Consider the following 12,237-nt stretch of genomic DNA (forward strand, 5'->3'; position numbering starts at 1 on the left):
GTCGACCATTGTACTTTGGATCTTTTACCAATGCATGATTTTGTATTGTCATTGCATTCTTATTAGAAAAGGTTGGTTCACTGAGTTATGCAAATCTTTCAAGTGTTGACACATTTCATTATACAGTATCAGAAATCATGTTCATTTAATATCACTGCTCTTATCAGAACAGTCTTTTGAGTATTGGGAAGCTGTCAGGCTCATGGTGGTGTAATCAAGGTTTCCAAATTCTAATTTTTGCTTGAAGCCTTGAATTTTATTATCAGCAATAAATACTGTCAGTTTTCCTTGCAGTGACAGGCTCACTTCATTCATTTTTGAGAAAATGTCTGCCAAATACCTTAGTCTGAATAAGCATACTTTGGTTCTTCTGTCAAGTAACAATGGCATTTCAAGAAAAAAGCTGCTGGTTTGACTTGTAACACAAATAGTTGTACACGTGTTTTTTCTCAAGGAAACCATTCTATTTCAATTTCACCAGAAATGCTTTGCGCATACTTCCCGATTTCATGACGTAGAATATTTTAAAAGTGTTTACTCAACAGCTGAAGTTTAATAAAATTAATAATTTTTACTATTGCATCTCCCAGAGATTCCCCATGAAACAATACATTGATTATAGCAAAGGGGAATGCACAATAGCTATTTTGCATTTACCCAGGCCGTTTTACTGCTGTGCCTAAATCCCGCATCATTCAGGTGTGGGTGAGGAGGACTGCGGAAAAGTAAGGTGACTTTACTGCTCCTTTGGCACTGTTCACTTTTGCTCAGTCACTGGAGTGACCTTCAGATGGCTTAGAAACCAGCAGCATCAGTAGTAAGAAAAGTTACAGAGCCAGACTATGGAGCAATTTTTATGTTTTGTAGTTCCTGGAGAAACTCTTGCCTTTTCTGTTAGGAGCAAATGATCCCTTCCATGGTGTCATTTGTTCTGCATCACCACTAGCAGATGTTACTGGGAGGTTGCAGAGAGATTTGGTCACTTGTTCTACTTAGATACTTTCTTAACCAGTGCAAGTCAGAACTGCTTAAAAGGCTTCATACTTTTAAGTCATATACACATTGAACAACAGGCACACATGGAATGAATTTACCTCACCCTGCCTTCTAAGAAATGTACTTTTATGGCCAGTGAATTCGTTATTGAAAAATTCGAGCAGATTTATTTTATGTGTTTATATATGTATGTATGTATGTATGTATTTATTTATTTATTTTGGCCAACACAAAACTCAAAACTATGACTTTACATTTTCAACACTCTTAATGGTTTTTAAAATCATTGCTGGTGGTAAAGATTCCATAAACACACCGGCCCAGCAAGATACTTTCCAGTTTTGGCCAAAAATAAGTTATTCCACTACTGATACCATAATTTCCATTTATTATTACTCCTTTTTTTTTTTTTTTGAGACGGAGTCTTTTTCTGTAGCCCAGGGTGGAGTGCAATGGTGTTATCTGTGCTCACTGCAACCTCTGCCTCCCAGGCTCAAGCTATTCTCCTGCCTCAGCCTCCCAAGTAGCTGGGATTACAGGCACGTGCCACCACACCTGGCTAATTTTTGTATTTGTAGTAGAGACGGGGATTCACCATGTTGGCCAGGCTGGTCTTGAACTCCTGACCTCAGATGATCCACCCGGCTAGGCCTCCCAAAGTGCTAGGATTACAGGCGTGAGCCACTGCACCCGGCCTGTTACTTCAACGTTGTAAGGGAATTTATAGATGGAAGTGGAGAATTCTTTGTTTTTTGTAAAAAAGTCAAACACCTGATTACTTGTCTGATTCTTCTTAGTGAAGTGAGACAGAGACTCATGCATGTAAGCAGTATACTTTTCTACTTGTGCTTTTGCTCTGCAGTAATCTGAAATGAGACATCGCCCATCTTAGAATTGTGGTTTATTTGCAGGGGAGGCATGCATTTTCCTACTGCCCTATACACACAAGCCCATTTTATTACATTGTTTGAAGACTGGGTGTGTCTAATGTAGTGGAAATTCATCGATTCAATGTTAAGTACAGATGAAACACATTTCAGGACCACATTAGAGAGTCCTTTTAATTATCCTTTTTTTTGGATTATTCATATGACTGCTTTCCTGTTTTCACGTGAATTGCTGAGAATTTATCATCCTTTCCAGTTCATTAAATCATTAAAATTCTTTACTAGCACTATAAATAAATACGCCAGGCCATGAGTTGAGGCCGGTTGATAAAGGCAGCTTTGTCCTGGTGACAGTTCTTGTTCCTGGTTAACCCACACTTCTCTGTGAATATCTGTATTACATTAAATTTTAGACTTTTAATGTAGTAAAGCCTTACTCTAAGCATGTAGGGACTTGCTTTAAGTTGAGCTTTGGTGTTTACAGTTGGATTAGCTGTGAGATTAATGTAGTAGTATAATACTGCATTTGTGCTTAGACATGTTCAGGAGAGCCCCAGGACACATTTGATAGGTATTCAGATTCTTTGCCACTCTACCTAGTCTAAGCTTGCATCTCAGTCAACTAGAAACACTGTAGACCTTAGTTTCAGACCATTTTGGTCTAGGACCAGTTGCACTCCACAAGTGTGATCTAGAGTTCTAATTGGACTTGGAAGTGTTGGGCTTTAACCTCCTCTTGTGTAACCACTGAAAGCCAGGTGCGTGGGCATGGCACTGTTGCAGATATGGAGATGCAGACCTCAGAGAAAGCACACTTTAATCAGGCAACATAAGGCAAGACAGAATGTGAGAAAGTACTGCAGTTGGGCATGATGAGTCTGGAAGCACCAGGAAACCTTCCTTGCTGAGGTATCCTTTGGACTGCATCTTGAAGGATGGGTGGGTAGGCTTTTTATACGTAGGGTTGTACAGAAGAAAGGGCAGTGAGGATGGCAGGAAGCAATGAACCCATTTGTAGTGTGGGAATAGTCTGGTTTGCAGGTTGGGTGAATGAAGAGGATGAGTCAAAAGATCTAATTGTGAGTTGAGCCAGGTCATGGAGATCCAAAATGCATTGCAAGCCATGCATCCTCTCACTGGGAAAGGTGAGACGGAATTTCTTCTCTTCTTCCGGGGTGGATGCTTGTTTGCACTCCTCTGGTACGTGAGAGAGACCTTCCTCAATTTAGATGATAGCCCCTTAGGGAAGAGCATTATAGAGTAAAGATTTGACCACATGCCTCTTTTTGTCTCATTTTTGATGCTATATTTTAAATTTTACAAGAGGGTGTTACTTCAGTCAAATACTGACATCACCCAGGTCTCCTATACGGAACTCTTAGTAGAAATTATGACTTCTCCGCAGATGATAAGTAAAATCCTTATGCAGAGAGACCTGACTCAGATGTAAATTGTGATCACTATTTTCAGGGATTGTCCTTCCTTGGTCTGGTTCCAGTCATCATCACCTTGGATCTTGTATGAGTTCATATCTCTGTTAACTATGGTGGAGTGATTGCTTCTCTATGTGTTATTTATTTATTTTTTTTAAATAAGGTACTGACAGTTGATTTGCCACTCTTTGAAGATGTATTTTGACTTTAATGTTTTTAATCTGTTTATTATGGTTAAAGTTCCTATGTATTATAAATGCTGTCCTCCCTATTGTTATGTGATGCAGAGACTGGAGAAACTCAAATTTAAGAACATGATTTCATGAATAGTCCCCACTTTAAGTGAGACTTATTTTAGCATTATTTCATGAGCAATTAGATTATTTTACTCTAAATCTCTGGGCAGTTCAAGTACTGACCTACTTATATAGTAACTCTTAATTAAAAAAATAATTATTTTTATTTTAGAGAATATTATTAGGGAATTGAATTTTTTTTGAAATACTCTATTTTCTTAGTTCTAATACATGTGATCAAGCTAGGTATAGAACCTCAATTTTTATTCTGATTATAATAGCATGAGAGCTCGAAGCAACAAAGAAATGCTTTATCAGTGTCGAATTATTATTTCCTGCAGCAAATGGTGGTAGTTTGTGAATGTTACTTGGTGTTATTATATTTAAGGTTATACCAACATTTAAAGTATACTGTGCCTTTCTATTGTGTGCTTCACAACAGTTGATGGGGATTGTATACTTTTAAGCTAATTAAAAGTAGCATAAAACGGCCAGGCGCGGTGGCTCACGCCTGTAATTCCAGTACTTCGGAAGGCCTAGGCGGGTGGATCACATGAGGTCGGGAGTTGATCACATGAGGTCAGGAGTTCGAGACCAGCCTGACCAACATGGCGAAACCCCGTCTCTACTAAAAATACAAACTTAGCCGGGTGTGGTGGCGCAGGCCTGTAATCTCAGGTATTTGGGAAGTTGAGGCAGGAGAATTGCTTGAACCCGGGAGGCGGAGGTTGCAGTGAGCTGAGATTGTGCCATTGCACTCCAGCCTGGGCAACAAGAGCAAAACCCCCTCTCAAAAAAAAAAAAGTAGCATAAAATGTATCTTTTAATTTGGTTCTAGAAGAGCTTTTACTTTGAGCTTTTGCCAGAAACTGGTTTCTGTAATAATGCTCTGTCACAGCCTTCTCATTCTACTTGAATTTTTTGTTAGGGAATATTATTGTTATTTATTTTAGAAATGTATGTGCCTTTTTTCATTTTTATTTGGTGGTATCTACTCGAGAGAAGGTATGTTAGAAATTGAGTGTGAAGCTACTTTGTAACTTCATGGATGTTTATGTTTTCCCACAGCAAGATTTCTCAGATTTCACTCAGCATAGCAGACCTCTTAATGTTAGATCTTGTATTGTTTGCCCAAAATAACTATATTTCATTCTGGTCGCATACATTGTAAAACAAAGGAAAGCATTTCATTAAATAGTGATTAATTGAGACCTTGTGGATATGTGTATAGTGATTGTCAAAATGTGAAATTGTAACTGGTCTTTTCTATGTGGTTTTGCAAAAAAAACAAAACAAAACAAAAAAAACAACAAAATAAGTTTTTTCTGGCCTTGCCTTTCCCAACCTGTCCTGTTCATTTTACGGTGAGCGCAATTTAAAATCTAAGATAATTGATATCATTCAGATGTTTTGGTGTTGATGGTGGGGAGGCAGTAAATTGAAGGACAGGAGAGCAGTGTTTATTTCTAAGCACTGAGTGACTAAAGGTATAGAACTTAGTTGTGGATGTTGGGGAAATTTGGCTGTGATACTTGGAACCTCACTAATAATCAGGACTGATGTGGAATATCTGGTGGTTTGGGAGTTGTCTGGATTCTTTCTTCCCATCCCATGTGTTCTTGGAAAAGGTGTTTTTCCCAAATAGAACAAGATACTCTTTTGTTAACATGTGAGAGAAGCTTTGGACTTTGATAATCTGATTGAGGAGATGTTCTTGGTGACTATCTTTCAAATATCAGAAAAAAAAAAAAACTATTACTAGCCAAAGTAAAACATATCTTTGGAAACACTTTTCTTTTTCTTTGACCGAAACATATTATTTTCTTCTTCTGTTACTTAAAGCCAACAAATGACCTGGAGAAAGCCACAGCAATGGTTGGGTGAGGTGGTTCCATTCCAGCATTCCCAGTAGGATTGAAGTCCTTTGTTGGAACAGCCCCATTCAGGCCTTTTTGAAAGGGACCTCCTGAGCCTTGATTTTACTTTTCTTTGGATAGACTATTTTCAAGTACCTAGTAGAAAGTCATATATATACTGGGATCATTGTATTATGATAATGTTTCTCTCTCTTAGGCAAACATTTTAATATGGATTCTATTTGTTTGAAAGTAAGCAGTATGTTCTAATGAGTCATTTAGCTCCATATTTAACCTATGTATAAAGTAGTTGTAAGTTAATAAATCTTGAATTGATTGATAAAATATCTTTAGCAAATATTACCCAGAGAGTTACAGGCTTATACTGATCAGTTTTATGTACATTTTATGTACAATTGTGTGGCATGAGAAAATACTAGAAATGTGTTGTATTAATGCTGGAACTCTTACCAGTCCTGGCAATGCAAATTCTCATTTTGAGATTTCCATGTAGATATTCTACCATATCAGTGGTTGTCATAGTAGCAGTCTCAATTGAGAATTGTGATTATAGACTTTATCAAATAACTGCTTGATGAAAGCTCAATTATTCTGATGTCGTTCAGCCAGAATTCTGAGCCATCATCTTGCCTGGTTAAGGAAATAATTAAGCAACCTAAAAAAAATATTTCTTTCTTTCTGTTGAATTGTACAAATTTTACCGTATTTCACTGACTGTAGGGTGCCATCAGGTGTAAGACATGCCATTGCTTTATGTACCACTAAGAAAGGAAAAAAAAAGCCTAATAGTTACACTCATGAGATGGCATCAATTAAAAGACACAAACCAGTTTCAGAGATGTTAAAGTGGCGAGGGTGGGGGAGGCACAAGGAATCTACAATCCATAAAATATGGCACTTACATATATACACATAGAGTTTAAGGAATCTACAATCCATGAAATATGTCACTTACATATATACACATAGAGTTTTAGTTGGGTATTGGTCATAATCATATTAAAATGTAAAGAAAATTATATTAAATAAATCACTATTTCTGGCAAATATTATACAGATTTTTTAAATCCTAGAAACCTGTAATTGGAAAAGATAGGCGATCGTGTAGTCAATACACCTGAGGAAATGTACCATGAGATCATCTAGAGCAGAGCTGTCTAACCTTTTGGCTTCCCTGGGCCATGTTGGAAGAATTGTCTTGAGCCACACATAAAGTGTGCTAACACTAATGACAGCCCATGAGCTAAAAAAATTGCAGAAAAAAAAAAAATCTCATAATGTTTTAAGAAAGGTTACGAATTTGTTTGAGGCTGCATTCAAAGCCATCTTAGGCCTCTTGTAGGGCCGCAGGTTGGACAAACTTGATCTAGAGTATGTAAAACTTAGCAATTGATTGCCTTTTTTTATTGAAGTATCTTCAACTTTACAAAAGAAATTATAATATTCCTTTAAATAGCCATCTTCAGAGTATCTCCTGGTAAACTTTATATACCCCTTTTCAAGATCACAATGTATGGAAGAGAATAATTTGGGATTTAGATGAGTAGTTTAGTATTCCAAACAAGGTGCACACTGAGACACAGTGTGTTATGTAAGAGCTATAATCGTCAAATGTCATAGTAAGTGCCATATGGAATTTTAAAAAGAATCATCATTCCCTGCCTTCTAAGAATTACCACATTCTACCTTTGGGCATTCCCCCCCACCCCCCGCTCACCGCAAATCTAAAGTACAATTCAAGGTTAACTGGAGCTCTGTGTGGTGAAAAGGTGGCTTAATGAAACTGACCATGAACCTTATCTTGTGGACAGCACTTGAGGTATGCCTTGGCCAAATACTTGGCCTTAGTTATCAACCTTGGTGCTGGAATTCAAACTGGTCATTGTTGAGAGAGGCCAAATTGAGTTGCCAGTGAGATATGGCTGGGTGGCTAGATGGACTCCTTGCAGGAGGCTGTCTCAGGAGGTGGGCACAGCAGTGCATCAACCAACAGGTGGCCTCATGGAGGTTTGAAGTCCACAATGGGCACTCAGCCTGAGGTGTGGGTTCAAGTGCAGGTTTGGAAATAACACTGTGGGATTTGGACATTGGGTGTGGACCCGATCACAGTGCACAGCACAAATCTTGATTATTATTGAACCTTCCCTGCAAAATCAGATTCACAGCAAAAATGGGACCTGCTTGGCCCACACGTGGGGCTAGAGGAAGCCTGCAGATAGGATGAAATGTCAGTAGCTGTGCAGTCTGCAAAGAGTACGAGGATGAGGAGCTAGATTAATCTTTGAGATTTTGTGTTTTAGATGATTGCATCACAAACGTTTCCTGCTTTGGGCACAGTTGCTGCTAATGGTGAGAACTTAACCTTTGTAGAGTGTTTTTGACTAAAGTGCTTTCACAAAACATATAATCTTGCCTTCGCAATAAACCTGAGGGAGAAGCTGGGTCTAATTACCCCATCTGGCAGATGTGGAAAATGAGGCTCACAAATACTAACCTTAAGGTCACTTGTTATTAGCTCTTGCTTTTTTAGCTATGCTATGCTTCCAGCGCTTGACTCCATATTTATTTCCAAATTTAGAAAGCATATATAGTCTGTTTTCTAGCAGCTGCTGCTGACTTTGGGGACTGCCAAGATTTTGTTGCTTATCTTTTTACCTCCCAAATCAAAAGCATAATTTTTGCTCAGTATTGAAGGGACAAATAAGCAAAAACAAAACACTATTCCCTCATAACTTACCAGATTAAACTACTCTCCTCTGTTAGGTTATGTTAATCATTTTTGGAAGTGATAGGTATTTCTTCAGTCTACCTTACCTTGTTTAAACCTCTGTTAACCTCACTGTTGTTGCTTTTTAGCGGCCTTGTAGTAAACCATGTACAAGTCCAGACAAGGAGTCCAGAGTTAGAGCAAGTTAAACAAGAGTTGCCAGCATTATTAGTTGTTGACATAGAAGTTGGTGTTAACCGTGAATAGCTGGTTTCTAACTTTATTTTACCTGGAGAGCCTCTTCTGTTTTTGAGCAGCGTCCTCACTGCGGTTCCTTCCTTCCATCTCATTCCACAAGTATCCTTTCAGCATTCTTACCTGTAGTGTGCCCCTACAGGGGTGCAGACTACATATGTTCATGGTTTTCATCTTTGTAAACTTTAAAAGAAAGCTTTTCTTTTAAAGTAGATTAGAAATATAACAATTGAGCATTCTGTAAGTATGTGAGGTAATTACTATGGGTGAATATTAGAGTGAATGAAGCAAACAACATGACAAGCCAGGAGATCCGCCTTGTAGTCCAGGTGTTGCCCCACTTCTTTACTGTGGAATTTTCACAAACCCCTTATACTTCTGACGACAGTTGCCATACCTGTGAAAAAAGAGTTGCATTAAATGATTTCTGGAGTCCCGTTCAGTTTCAAACCTCATTGAAGTCTGCAAAGTGAATATGTCAGATTGTATTAAATAAAGGTAGGATTGCTGACAAACCTTCCAGTGGTGAAAAGGATGATTTAAGTGAGCTTAAATTCTGTGGATAATTTTGTTATTATTGGGAATTGAATGGAAATAGGTTAACAGTGATTCAGCTTTCTGGCAATTATAAAATCAACTGAAACGCACTATTATTAGCTAACTTTTTAAGTTTGGTTTCTAGTCTTGCTCACCACTGTATGCCCAACACCTAATACACTGCATAGTCAGTATGTTTTATTTTGGGAATACTTTCATACAAACTTGATGGACTTCTTGGCCTATTTACCTCATTAGGGCAGACAGCTCTAAAATTCAGGAAGTGTAGAAACAAGTGATAAAATGCCGATTGGAAAGAAATTTTAGGAGTAAAATGTAGCAGTAGACATCAAGCTGCTATCCTTTTTTACCCTTCAACCCAGTGGGTGATGTTTCTGGGTTACAGACTCAACAGATGGAGTTTTAACTATTTGTATTTAATCAAGGAGGAAAAGAAGCCATAATTTGTATTTAATGTAGTAGACTATAGAAATGAAAGAATAAATTGATACCAAAATTTTGTATATTCAAATCAATCTTATAGTTTTATAACATTTTAACCCTAACATTTTACTATATTCTGGGTTGCATTTACTCATGGCAGATGAAAGCCATGGCTTCTCTTTCTAGAAAAATAAATGCACACATACTGCCAATTTCACGTACAGTTTGAGGAGTTTCATGAACTTGCCATCATCTGGTGGTCCCTAGTCCGAATTCTTGATGGAAAAGAACCTAGTGTGTTAAACCTTAAATGCCCTTAGAAATAACCTAGACCAGTGTTTCTTAAACTGTGGTCATGAGATCAGTTGAATGGATTATGACCAACATTGAAAAGAAAAGAAGAAAGAAGAAGGTAGAAAATATCAGAGTGTATATCATAACATGCTAAGAGTAGGTTTTGTTTTTTAAGCCATCTCTTTCCATTTGTATGCCTGTATGTGTGTTTATGTTTAGTACTAAGTCAGAATATAAAATACATTTCTTACTGTGGATTAAGTGTAAAGTTTGAAAAACATTCATTCTGGGTGAATCTCTTCCATCTTATAGCTGAGGAAAACTGAGGCCCTTAAAGGCTAAATGATTTGTTCAAATACTCCCCTTTCTCTATTTTAAGTGGCCCAGCCAGGACTGAACTAGATTGATTGCTAATTTTACCATGCTACATTGCTAATTTGTTGAAATACAATTGTGAAGTAGACCATTTAAAAATACTAAGTGATTATCTGCTTCATAGTTGACATTTTTTAATTCCTTATTTTTCCTGCTGAAATCATCACTGTCATTATCTTTTAAAATAATTGGGGCTGGTGCTTCCTTTCCAGAGAATATCTTGATCCCTCTCAGTTGGCTGTCTGCACACCTCAATCCTGGAATTTGACATTTGGGGCCTAATCAGAAGAATTTCAGAACAAGATGTGAGGGGTTGTTAAGTTTTTAATGTCCAAACTAAATTAAATTATTTTGAATTATTTTCAATTCACTTAATAGTTGAATGCAACATATGGCATCAGAAGTTGGTACTGGATCATTGGGAAGACATCTAGTAGTCGGTAGTTATCTATGTGAGGTTTTTTTCAACCTTGAATACCATATGAAATGCAGATTCTGATCCAGAGTCTGGCTGAGATTCTAGGTTACTAACAGGCTCCCTGTAGATGCTGCTGCTGATCCTCCAACTACATTTTCAGTAGCAAGAACCTGCATTACTTGCCTTATTACCATGATAAGAAAAAGTAGCCGTCAGATAATTTTTGTCTTGATTTTAAACAGCCATGCTCATCAGTCCTTACATACATTGGAGTAATAATGCCCCTCTTTGTAGCACTGTTGTAGATGATTCAGATTTAGCACTACTTCATTTAACTAGTATTGTCAGAATTTTCTACAAAACTTATTTTTCTAAACAACTGATATCTTTAATTTTAGAAAACATGTTCTACAATATTGCATAATTCTGTTTCTCAAACTGTTACATGCACTTTACTTTTTTTCTTTAACTTAGTGGTGTAAGAGCCATGTTTTTTGAGACTTCTTGGTGATGGGTATTGAGCCATATGCAAAATGAGTAAAGATCACAAACCCTTCTAAGTTCTTGTATCTGTGTTTTATGTTTTTTCTATTTTGTCTCCATCCAGCTACCAATGAATAGTATGTCTGCTTAAAAGCAGCTGGTTTCCCTTTCCCTTCTAATTGATTACTTCTGACCTGAAAAGCCAGATACTAGATTTGTTAGAAATATTTATGAGATTAATCCCAGTCAGAAAGGCCTACCTGGCATGGGGGCTTTCCTGCAAGGAAGTGGTCAAGGAAGTTCAGTAGCACTTGAGCAGGAGAGAAATCCTTTAGTGTTAACCCTATTCTGAATAATTAAGTCAGTAGGAGCTTACTTGTTTCTTCATGACTTTCTCTATGTGCTTTTTAAACTGGTTTCTAGATCCCTTTCTAACATTGTGTGTTAAAGTGTGTATGAAGATGATTTGGAGGTGTCTGTATGTGCATGTTCTGCTATTGAGAACATGATAATCACAATAAATAAGCAGTGCTTCAGGATCCATCTAAAATGGAGACAGGTAACTGTGCTACAGGCCCTGGTTCTCTTACAGAGGCTTTACAAATTGTTTTAAGAATAATAATAACAACAATAAAGAGGATATTTCTTGGTTCAATTTAGTGTTCTAGGGATTTAAAGACTGATTTCTGGTAACTGCCTTTAGCAGATTATTAATTATAACAATTACAATAACAATCGTAACTCTTATTTGCTGAGCCCTCACTATCAGGCAGTCATTATTCAGACAAATGTTACAAGGAGGGCTGTGGTCATGAAGGGTGCATTTGCCTGGGGGGTAGCAAATGGCTGCTGTGCTTTGAACAAATGAGAGTGATCCAAATAGATAGGGGTGAGATTAAATATTTTAATTAGTCCCTCTTTACAATAAATAAGCATGTGCAGAACGTATTGCAGGTGTTTTTGTTTTTTTTACTCACCAACGCTAGAAATGGTTGGAGGATTCACACCTACAAAAATCAAATGGTAGCTTATATTCTTCTAATTCAAAGCAGAGAGAACCTATTTGCATTTTAACTAGGTGGAATCCAAACATTTATCATTTTGAATAGCCTTGTTATTTGTTCTGTCTTAGAAGTTGTGGATTATATTCTTTAAAATTAAGACAAGACTAAATGTAGCCTTAACAGTTAAGTTGAATTTTGATATCCTGAACATGGCCCCATCTGAAATATTTT

The 12,237-nt window shown here is 37.3% G+C and overlaps 1 protein-coding gene across 2 annotated transcripts in view; it reads left to right on the plus strand.

Annotated features, from left to right (window-relative positions):
- The window catches only part of BTBD3 (BTB domain containing 3), a 35,906-nt gene that overhangs the window by 14,240 nt on the left and 9,429 nt on the right, over positions 1-12,237 (plus strand). The gene's annotated exons all lie outside the window — the stretch shown is intronic.

This window comes from Pongo pygmaeus, chromosome 21 (genome assembly GCF_028885625.2).
Source record: "Pongo pygmaeus isolate AG05252 chromosome 21, NHGRI_mPonPyg2-v2.0_pri, whole genome shotgun sequence".
NCBI classification, from domain to species: Eukaryota; Metazoa; Chordata; class Mammalia; order Primates; family Hominidae; genus Pongo; species Pongo pygmaeus.